This window comes from Bos indicus x Bos taurus, chromosome 27, assembly GCF_003369695.1.
Source record: "Bos indicus x Bos taurus breed Angus x Brahman F1 hybrid chromosome 27, Bos_hybrid_MaternalHap_v2.0, whole genome shotgun sequence".
In the NCBI taxonomy this organism is placed as follows: Eukaryota; Metazoa; Chordata; class Mammalia; order Artiodactyla; family Bovidae; genus Bos; species Bos indicus x Bos taurus.
This window is the reverse complement of record NC_040102.1, coordinates 37,776,160-37,787,688: the sequence shown is the minus strand read 5'-3', so window position 1 is coordinate 37,787,688 and position 11,529 is coordinate 37,776,160. Positions and strand designations below refer to the sequence as shown.

At 49.9% G+C, this 11,529-nt stretch overlaps 1 protein-coding gene across 1 annotated transcript in view; it reads left to right on the top strand.

Annotated features, from left to right (window-relative positions):
- The first annotated feature begins 10,461 nt into the window (after positions 1-10,461).
- SH2D4A (SH2 domain containing 4A) overlaps positions 10,462-11,529 on the top strand; it is a 62,246-nt gene continuing 61,178 nt past the window's right edge. Inside the window, 1 exon segment of the mRNA XM_027529976.1 lies at positions 10,462-10,837. The gene's annotated coding sequence lies outside the window, so the exon portion shown is untranslated.

Below are 11,529 nucleotides of genomic sequence, written 5' to 3'. Positions count from 1 at the left end.
TAGTGATTGGAAGAAGGAAGATATGAATGGATCTAGAGGTAGATAAATTTTCAGGTAGGTGGATAAGAAGGTGAAAGAGATCACAGGGGCCGTTTATCATATTCGAGGCTGCCAACAGTCTTTTCTGATCATTCCTCCTGTGTTTGGGGAACTCCCCACATGATGAACCTTGCCTCCACAAGGTAGAAACCAAAACTCATTCTCCTGAGACCCCTTGCTGCTAAGATACAGGCTTGTGAATCTGGCTCCCATCAGTCAGATGCTTCTGCACCAGATGTTGGCTTGGAAGGAAGCAGCATAAGGAGGTGGGTACATACGGATTCCACGTTCTGACACATGAAAGAGAGGAGTGTTTATCTCTTCAAACACAACAGGAACAGGACTTCTGACTCCGGGTTGTGAGCATCATTAGTACATGGGGTACGCTAAGGTTCGGATCCCAACATTGGTGTTTACTATCACAGCCCCCATAACCTGGTTGGAACCGAGATTCCAAGGGCCCTCAGGTCCTTCCAGAGATTCTCTGAATTGCAAAATAACTTCTAACAAACATGGCATTCAAACAGGAGATTGGATTCCGTTGTTTGTAACAAAGACTTCTGACTGATGCAGACATCAGGTCTAAAAGCATCAATTTTCTCAAGAGAGGAGACAGGTCATCTGCTGAGACTGAGAAGTGGGGGCTTGAGGAGTATGATAATGGTTTGGAGCAGCTGATGGGAACAACAGGAGAAGAAGCTGCCCCAAGACCAGCAGAAGAACTGATGGGAAGTGCGAGGGCCCAGCTGAGTTGCAGCCGTGCCTCTGGGTAGCCCTCATCTCTGTCACGTGTGATTTCTTTTCTCCAGCACAACATGGTAGGGAGCAAGGGAATGGAAGGGGTGATGAACAATCGGCAAAGGAGGATGGCTGGGGAGAAAAGGAAGGGGCAGACGGCGGCTGATAGCAAATAAAATGAAAGGAACCAGGGAATAAAAGTTTATTTGAGCTAAAAGAGCAAGATAACTTGAGCTCATGAGAATGTTGGGAGAACAGCAAGCAAGCTGGGCCAGAAGTTGCAATGTTCACATATTAGACCTAAGAGGTAGAGAAAATTTAGGCCATGGACAGAGTCAGAGGAGTGGAGGCTGAGCTACGCCGTGGGCTGGATCCTCCATCAAGGTGGACGGTGAGATGTTCCAGGTCGCTGGCAGGAATGGGAGTGGAGGGGAAGACCCTGGTATCAGGGCTCAAGGTCTGCAAGTAGGGGCAGTGTCTGGGAGCTGTGCAGGTGAAGGTGGTGAGAAGGACGCAATGGGACAGCTTCACGTGGTGATCTGACACCGTGGACTGAGCTTTAACACTGGCAACATAACAGACCAAGAACAGCAGTGGTGGGTGGACGTGTTTAGAAAGGATCCACAGCCAGAATGGACCTTTAGGAAAGCCTGTGTAGCAGCCACAAATAAGAAAATGGACCAGGACAGGATGAAGGTGGCCATCAGTTTCCACTGTCCTTCAACTGGTGACGATTACCAGCAGAGATGAGATGTCCTAAGCGGTATCTGACCTCAAATTTCAAATGCCCTAATCTGTCCAAGGACCTCCAGGATGTGAGGTTCCTTCAGACATTTGAGGATGTTCCCACATAACCCCAAGCTTTCCCTGGTTCAGGCTAATCGCTCCCAGTTCCTTTAACTATACTTCACTCAACGTAGCCATTCTTCCCTGGAAAAACTTGATTGTGATTGACGTCACCTTAAACCGTGGGACTCAGATTCAAGTGGAATTTCCCAAAGGCAATCTGACTAAAGGAGGCTGCCGGTGAAACTGTCCACTTGCTGTTCCACCAGCCTGAAGCTGAGCCAAGAGAACGACCCTGACCTCACTTCCCGTGACTCCCCGTCTTCTCTCCACACCCTTCACTCGCCCTTGTGCCCCAACAGAAATATGCTGCCGATGACAAGCGAGGAGAACGACGTGAATAACAACTAGGGGGTGATGCCGAAGCTCACAGCGACCCAGCAGCAGCAGCACTCCCAGAAGCACGACGGGTTTGGTTTTGTCTGTTTGTTTAACCTGCACCCGTTACACGCAGAACACAGGACGTGTGACTCGCTCAGGGACCTGCTACCCTAATCCCAGTTTCTTGCCGCTTGGAGTCGGGAGCACAGGAAGCTGGGAGCATCACTATGCCTCCCGGTGATGCCCACCATCCCTGCACAGTGGCTGGCAGACTGGGCACTGTGACTCAGAGAAAAGGCATATGCCAGGAAGCACCCAGCATCCCATTCGGCACTCTGCCATTTGTTACATTAAACCCTCTGGCTTCACAAGAAAGAAAACCCGTTTAAGAAATGTGCTCTGAATTCACTTACAAGTTACAAGCTGAGGTTTGTTTGATGTGGAATATCACCTCTTTTCTGAAAAACAAGCCAAGTTATCAAATATCAGACCATAATCTCATGGTCAGACTACCAGCTAAAGCAAAGTAAATTAAAGTTAATAATAAACAGGAGGAAACATAGTTTGGGGAATGTAAGGTTCAGGACTGCAGGATCTGGTTTGGGGTCATTCCTCTGCAGTGCCTCTACTAGTTAATGTTAAACATGGTAAAAATGAAATTAACGCGAGATTGTGAGATGATGTGGAGGACTGACAGCATGGAAAAGCAGACGAACTAGCAAATAAATTAACCCTAGGCAGTGAAAAGCACGTGAAATATTAGGCAAGACGTCTTCAAACGTTACAAAGCGAATAAAACTAGAGACAACATATCCCACAGGAGCTGGAGAGGGAGGGAGGTGGTTTATGCAAAGATCATTAAACTGGGACCTGAGTTCTAGTCTTTAACACTCCCTAAGTTAGTGTGGGCAAGGAAGGAAGAGAGAGACAGAGAGGGAGGGGAGGGGGAAGAGAGGAAGGAAGGAAGGAAAGAATGGAGGGACAGAGGGAAGGACAAGGAAAAGGTCCTTGGAGGAAGAGTCACCAGTGGTTTATGCCCGTCTAGGGCTTGTCCAGACACTCCACAGGCGACGTCGGCAGAAACAAGCCACCGCAGGACACGGGAACAAATTGCTGTGCAATGCTGTGCTTCCCTGGGCAAGCTGTCCATGTTCTGGAGAGTTCTGTGCCAGACTGTGAGACGCACTGTGACAGCAAAGGTCCTGGTGAGTCACCCTTCCCACCATCTGCGCAGGGCAGCCCCTCCTATATTGACTCTGGACGTGCCCCTGGGTTTGCCCCAGCCAGCACGACACCAGCACATGGGCTGTGACACATTGGAATGTGTCCTCCTGAAACACTGCTGCTGCTGGGGGAGCAGGTCACTGGACCCCATGAGACTCAGAGGCCACACGCCTGCCCCGGGGTCCAGCTGCCCCAATGTGCAAGCAAGCCCATGCCAGACCAGCAAGGGAACCCTCTGACCCACAGACCTGTGAGGAATGTCAAAGGTTATTGTCTGAAGTCACTACGTGCTTGGTGTTTGTTACGCAGCAAGAGACATCTGATACAATCTGGAAAGATCAGACCAGAGGACTAAAATGTTCTCATTAAGAAAACGTTCCTAAAATCCTAGAGCTGTGAAATCCTAGTATGTGCTCAGCCTCCCTGACAACCGGACTGCCACTGTGACCGCCCCACGAATTTCCCCCTCAACCGCCAATAAGTTATAGGCAGCAGGAGAGTTGGAAGATGAGTTCTCTGATAACCATCGGAGTCGACATTCCCGGGGTTGTAATCTATCTTCCCCTGAGTGCTCACAACTTTGTCCCTGTGACCTCTGTAGTATGTATACATTCAACCCCTTTCTTAAAACGATTTTAACTCCTTTTATTCGTGACAGCTCCCCTTCTTAGGTATCTGCTGATTGTCATCACGGACTGTTTCATTACCCCCCACCTCCAGTGACACAGTTTTACCAAATGTTTGACAAGCCAGCAGAGGCAACCATTTACTTCCCCTTCACTTTGGCAATGGAAACTCACACCTGTAGCTTCTAACATGTTATCTGAAAAGGAAGAGAGGAAGAAGCAGGAAGATTTTCTTCTTAATGCAAATATCCTAGAAGCTGTTCCCTCCGCTTTGCCTACATTTTTTGCCCTACCAACAGAAAGTTTCATTATAAAAATATGTAACTCTTAGGAAACACTATGAGTTTAATAAAACAGAATTCCATTCCAACTACAGTACTAAGTTGGATCAAGATGAAAACTAAAAAAAAAAAAAAAATTCTCTCTAGAGAGCTGTCAGACTACAATAAGAGCTCCATCAAGGGAATCTACATTGTTTGCCTTGATTTGTGTACCCAGAAATCTGTCTTTGTGAGTCAATTCTTCATTGGGCGTGAGGGAAATAAAATACATAAAATGCACAAGTCTGTCTGAAGGAATTTATAATCTAGTTGGAGAACCAACATCAATGAAACAGTTGAATAATAATTCAAGATGGTGCATTCCTAAAATTGCAAGACTGATTATGTAAATAATAATCCTTCTGGGTCAGGAAATGCTATATATTTCAAAACAATAGTTACTCACATATGTGTCATTCACATTGCAGGGATAAAAGATTTACATCATTCATTGCATGTAATGAATAATAATTTGAAAAATAATACAATGTTAAGGGAAAATAAAATCAAGGCAAATGACTCTGTGGCAGGATAATAATATAATCACCCTGACCTTATCCCTTCCTTTTCATACGAATAGCATCTCAAGTCAGAACATTCAAACTACTGAGTCATTCCTGGGGTTAAGATAATCCCTCAAAACATACTGATAAGTTCTTAGGCTGCAAAGCTACTTAACCTTAATTTCCAAAAATAAGCTTACCAGACTGTTCAGGGAGGTACTGATTCTCTGTGGGCAAGCCTACAGATTCATTCAGCTCTTAAACAAACATGGATTAAATATCTATTCTACCTCACAGCCTGGGCTAGGCTCTAGGAATGCAAAAATAATGAGACAAAATGCCAGCCATGCCATGCACACAGGTGGAAGGACAGGCAAAGGCAGCAGGTGTGGGGAAGGGGACCTTGGTCAGGGGGTGGGAAGAACCGGGTCCCAGGCCTGGTCCACGACCACTCACTCTACTGCGTAAACCAGGCAGACCCTTTGCTGCTGCTCAGTCATGTCTGACTCTTTGCAACCCCGTGGGCTGTTAGCACCCAGGCTTCCCTGTCCTTCACTAACTCCCGGAAAAGAAAGTGAAAGTGAGGTTGCTCAGTTGTGTCTGACTCTTTGCGACCCTGTAGTCCACCAGGCTCCTCTGTCCATGGGATTTTTTCCAGGCAAGAGTACTGGAGTGGGTTGCCATTTCCTTCTCCAGGGGATCTTCCCGACCCAGGAATCGAACCCGGGTCTCCCGCATTGTAAGCAGACACTTTACCGTCTGAGCCAGCAGGGAAGCCACTAACTCCTGGAGTTTGTTCAAATTCATTTCCATTGAGTCTCTTATGTTATCTAACCATCTCATTTCTGCCACCCCCTTCTCCTCCTGCCCTCAATCTTTCCCTTCATCAGGGGCTTTTCCAATGAGTCGGCTCTTTGCATCAGGTGGCCAAAGTATTGGAGCTTCAGTTTCAGCATCAGTCCTTCCAATGAATATTCAGAGTTGATTTCCTTTAGGATTGACTGGTTTGATCTTCTTGCAGTCCAAGGGACTCTCAAGAGTCTTCTCCAGCACCATAATTTGAAAGCATCAATTCTTCAGCACTCAGCCTACTTTATGGTCCAACTCTCACATTCATACATGACTTTTGGAAAAACCATAGGACTTCTGTTGGCAAAGTGACATCTTTGCTTTGTAATACACTGTCTAGGTCTGTCATTGGAGAAGCCGATGGCACCCCACTCCAGTACTCTTGCCTGGAAAATCCCATGGACGGAGGAGCCTGGTAGGCTGCAGTCCATGGGGTTGCAAAGAGTCGGACACGACTGAGCGAATTCACTTTCCTTTTCACTTTCGTGCATTGGAGAAGGAAATGGCAACCCACTCCAGTGTTCTTGCCTGGAGAACCCCCTGGATGGAGGAGCCTGGTAGGCTGCCGTCTATGGAATCCCACAGAGTCGGACAGGACTGAAGCGACTTAGCAGCAGCAGCTAGGTCTGTCATAGCTTTCCATCTAAAGAGCAAGTGTCTTTGAGTTTCACGGCTGCAGTCATTGTGCGCAGTGATTTTGGAGCCAAAGAAAATAAAATCTGTCACTACTTCCACTTTTTCTCCTTCATGGATCACAGCCTTGTCATGGCGAAGGGGCTGGCATGGCTCCATGAAGCTGTGAACCACACTGTTCAGGACCACCCAAGACAGACAGGTTACAGTGAAGAGCGCTGATAAATGTGGTCCACTGGAGGAGGAAATGGCAAACCACCACAGTGTTCTTGCCTAGAGAATCCCATCAACAGCGTGAAAAGGCAAGCCATGGAATTGCCCTGAACCCAAGCGTCCCCATTTGTGAGTTAAGATACAAAGGCCTAGCTCACAAAACACGTTAGGAGGACTGAACAAAATAATAGCTTGAAAATGCTTTGAAATGTTGATCTGTACGGATATATGGGGTCACAATGACTTAGAGTACATTCAGTTCAGTTCAGTTCAATCACTCAGTCGTGTCTGACTCTTTTCAACCCCGTGAACTGCAGCACACCAGGCCTCCCTGTCCATCACCAACTCCCGGAGTACACCCAAACTCATGTCCATTGAGTCAGTGATGCCATCCAATCATCTCATCCTCACTCCTCCTGCCTTCAATCTTTCCCAACATCAGGGTCTTTGCAAATGAGTCAGCTCTTCGCATCAGGTGGCCAAAATATTGGAATTTCAGCTTCAACATCAGTCCTTCCAATGAACACCCAGCACTGGTTTCCTTTAGGATGGACTGGTTGGATCTGTTTGCAGTCCAAAGGACTCTCAAGAGTCTTTTCCAGCACCACAGTTCAAAAGCATCAATTCTTCTGTGCTCAGGTTTCTTTATAGAGTGCATTCAGAGGGTTAGAAACCATTTCTATCTGACCAGTAAGTGTCATCTTTTTAGTGAATATATTATTTCCTTGGAGTCTCTCTAGGAAATAGTATTTAAAGAATAAAACAACAGGATTTGAGTCTTTTGTTCTGGGCATTTGATTAGACTTTTTTTTGGTTCTGCTGGGTCTCAGTTGCAGCATCTGGGATCTTTCATGGTGGTGCAGTGTTCGGGCTTCTCGGACTTAGTTGATCCACAGCATGCAAGATCTTAGTTCCCTGATAGTGATCCAACCTGTGTCCCTTGCGTTGCAAAGCACATTCTAAACCACTGGACCACCAGGGAAGTTCCTAATTAGACTTCTTATTTAGCTGGTTTGGGAGGGCTGCTTACCACGCAGCAAAACTAGCAAATCAAACTCATGCTTGCAAGCCCAGTATTGACCAGAAACCCCTCCTTTTCTATTAAAAATTCAAAGTAGTTTCTGGTTGTCAGGTCCTTTCTTCCCCCTCTTGTCTGTGAACCCCTCCCCTACTTGGAAGGAGTGCAGACTTGAGGCTCCGCAGGCTCTTCCAAAAGGAAGAGAGCTCACGTAAGAACTCATAAACAATCACCTCTGTTCTCTTTATTCTTCTGATTTGACTCCTTTGCTCCATGTCCTTCTGCCTCCTCCCCTGTGCAGAATTTGACCCAAGGAAGAGCTGAGAGTTGACTGGCAGCTCCATCAGTACCTGCTTATTGCAGCGAAGAAGGTCATGGCCCAGGTTTGCTTTCTCCAGAGGGGCTGGGAAGCTTGTGGAACCTGCTGGGAGCACTGGGAGCGGCCAGCAGAGCCTGGATGGGGGCCTATGCCCACCACTGGCCGCAAGGCATGCAGTCCTGAGGGCGGCTTCCGTCTGCTCTTCATCAACAGACAGAGGTACTTATGTTGGAAGAGAAATACAGATGATGGTTCCCTTCATTCTCACTCCTGAACTCAGTAAGGTAAACGATCTTGTTAACACAGTATAATAACTCTGTAAAGACCATAAGTCAGAAACTGCTTTAATTCTGTTTTTACCACTGAAGCCCTGTGGTGTGGAACCTCACTTTTCCCCCACTTTTTTCAGCTGCAAAATGATGTCCAGATAACATCCAAATTCTTTCCAGCCCTAAAATCTGTGATGCGCTGTGTTTTAATGAGGACAGAGGTGTAGCATTTACTCCCAGTGAGGGTTCCCAGGGTGGCTATATAAACTCTATGCATACAGATTCCTTTCTCCAAAGGGAGCCTGTCCGTGTTCATATTTCCCTATTTATAAGGCATGATCTGTCATTTATTGGCCATAACCTTCCATTATACTGGATGCTGTACAAGTGTCCTTGTTAAAATACTGACATGCCAATAAAACTCTCTGTCTCAAACTTAAACAACAGCGCTCATGCTGAGGCCATAAGCTGGCTCTTATTTAAACATACACGTAGGGGAAGAGATGAAGTGTCTTACTTCACCCCAGGGTAGAGTCAAGACTGTTTCCAGTTAAAGAAGAGTCTTCAGGCAAACACAGTGTAATGAGGGAGATGGCTCTAGAGAGCAGAACTGAAGGGCTGCCTCCAGGAGAGGCAAGGAAGTGACGGGGAATGCCTGGAGCCTGGGTGTGTGTTGGGGGTGGAGGGGGCGGTGATTTCAAAGAGCAAAGCTCTGGCCTCAACTAAAAGGCCAGAGGGGACATCTGGGTTTCACAAACAGGAGCAGTGAATGGAAGGAAAGGTGTTGATAAGCCAGAGCTCTGGTCTCATACCCTGCATCTATGACATGAGGGGCTGTCCATCCCCACACATGACTTTGGGATCAGAACCAAGAAGGTGAACATTGGCTTCATGTTCATTTCGGTCAAGTCGAGGGGCTATGCTTGGGCTTCCCAGTAGCTCAGTGGTAAAGAATTTGCCTGCCGGTTCAGGAGACACAAGAGATGAACGTTGGATCCCTGGGTGGGGAAGATCCCCTGGAGGAGGAAACGGCAACCCACTCCAGTGTTCTTGCCTGGAGAATTCCATGGACAGAGGAACCTGGCGGGCTGCAGTCCTTGGGGTCACAGAGTCAGACGTGACTTGGCAACTGAGCTTGCACACCACACAGGGTCTGTAGAATAACTCTTCAAAATCTCCCCTATCAACTTCCCACACATTTTCGTGGTTCCATCTTTGGCCACATTAGGACCTCCTAGCATGCTTTGGGGAAATGTGGTCTGTGCTCCATTTCAATCTCAACAAAATAACTCCTGGTGGGCGCGGGGAACAAAGGGGCAAACTTTAAACCTCCCTCAGGTTATTGTAAGCTGTGCTTAAGAACGACTTCTGGGATCACCAGCAGTAACCCTTTGTAAAACTAAAATGAAATTGTGTACTTTTTGAAAAGATGGCATGAAAGACAGAAGTTAGGAAATACTTGATTTTGAATCTAGTCCAAGCAAGAGATGAGACTTTGGTTTCCTTTGTCCTAGGAGACCTAGTCCAAGCTCCCTGGGAAGATCTGAGGATATCGGGATGCTCGTAAGGGCTTTTAACAGAACTTCAAGAGCAAGACAGCTGGTGATACAGCTCATAGGTGTCCCTGACTTGCCAGTGGCCAGCAGGGTGAGGCTCAGCACCCTGGCAAGGCGTGGTGGCCCAGACCTCACTCGACAGGCACGTGAAGGCGGGCAACCCTCCCACAACACATCCTGGATCACTGGGTGGGGAGATGTTTCCCACCCGGAGCGTGGCCCGAAGGCAGACAGAAGTGATGAGAGCCTCATAGTTAAGTCACAGAGTCACTGATGTGGGATCAGTCCTGGCAACAAGTTCATGATTTCAAGGAGGCAGAAACATACATGTGGCTACTGTACAAGGCAGTGCTGCCTCCAATGGGGCCACCTGTCTGCTCCCTGCGTCTGGCTTCACCATGACCATCATGGTACCGAGCAAGCGCTCATTAAATGCCTCTGGGGACTGTGTTAAACTGACTTTGTAGTTCTTCAACTGCTTCACCACGGAGTGTTAGGGTTCCCTCTAAGCAGGCGCCAGCAGCCAGCCAGGTTAAATGACACTCCAGCCAGAAACACCCGACAGGCCATTCAGTTAATAAGCAGTGGGAACCAAACCCAACCAGAAATTCTGCCCTGATAGGATCCTTAGAATAGCTCTCAAATAGCTACTCAGGAGGCTTGACTTCCGCCCCCAGGTTCTACCTCTCCAGTATCTTCCGAGGTCCAGAGAGGCTAGAAATGGGAAAGTTTCATTTTTGAAAGGAGCAAGTCAGGTAGGCTGTGTAGACAGGTCTACACTCGCTGTTTACCCCATCTCTCCCTGACTCCTGTGACCAGGTTGGGGTAGGGTGTGGTTACGACAGCAGGCTCCTTGCTCCACACATTCTGAACGGTCCTCTGAATGCAAAATGCCATCGGACGAGTCCACTCTGCCTCCAATGAGCTGTCCTCCCAGATTTCCTTCTCTGGCCGCGGCTCCTCCCCTCGCGGGCGCCACCCTGACCTGTGCTGTCCCCGCGCGCAGTTCAGCGCCGCCTTCTCCCTCTTAACTCTCTTGCCTTCTCCCCTTCTCCGCACTTCTTTCATTTTCTCTCCCCCCAAACCCCCGGACTGACCGTCTCCAGTCTCCATCTTTCCAGCCTTTCTCCTCCGGGTCCTGGCCTCCTACAAAGCCGTACCCTTGCGGACCAGCGCCCGGGAGGAGTTTGATAATTGACTTAAGGTCAACAAAAGAAAAAAAGTGAGCTCGGAGACGCTGGAGCACAGGCTCCTCCGGCGGAGCTGAGAAGGGCTCCCGGCCTCGGGCCCCAACCTGCTGGGACGCCCGGCCGGACCCCGCCCGGCCCGCGGGGAGCACGGAGGGACGCGCCGGCGGCCGCAGGTGCGGGCGGGCTGGGGGGCTGGCAGCCGGCCGCGGGGAAGGCCCTCGGCCTGCGTCTCGGCCGCGCGTCTGTGCAGCCGGCCGCGCTCTCGGCGCCCGAAGCCAGGGCGGCCCGGCCCCGCGCGGGCGGGAGGCTGGAGGGGCGGCCAGCGCGGGGGTCTCCGCCAGGCGGGCTCAGCTGCTAGCGGCCGGGTGTCCGGTGTCGGGTGTCCGGTGTCGCCGCGCCGGCAGGAGAGCGGCGGCGCAGAGAGCGGGCCGGTGGGCGCGGTGAGGGGCGCGCGGGGCCGCGGGGCGCGCGGGCAGCTCCGGGACGCGTCCCTCGGGGGAGCGCCCCGGGCTGCCGGGGAGGGAGCGCCTGGGGGTCGCGGGCGAGGAAGGCGGCGCGCCAGGCGCGGTCCCCGATCCCGTGGGCGCGGGGTGCACTGGGGGGCCGCGCGGGGCCGCGGTGGGCGCGTCACCCCTCGGAAGGCGGGCGCAGACGGTGGCTGCAGGCGGCCGCGCGGTGACCTTCCCCTGCCCTAGGGTTCGCGAGGGCGCCCTTGGGGTGGCGCCCGGGGCACCGGGGAGTCACTGCGGGTTCGCTCAGAGTGTCTTTCTCTCCCCAAGAGTTATAGGAAAGAGGCGACAGAGCGTCCCTTTCTTTCTAAATAAACTTAAAGAGTCAGCTCAACCCTAAAACTTTGTTGGATGCC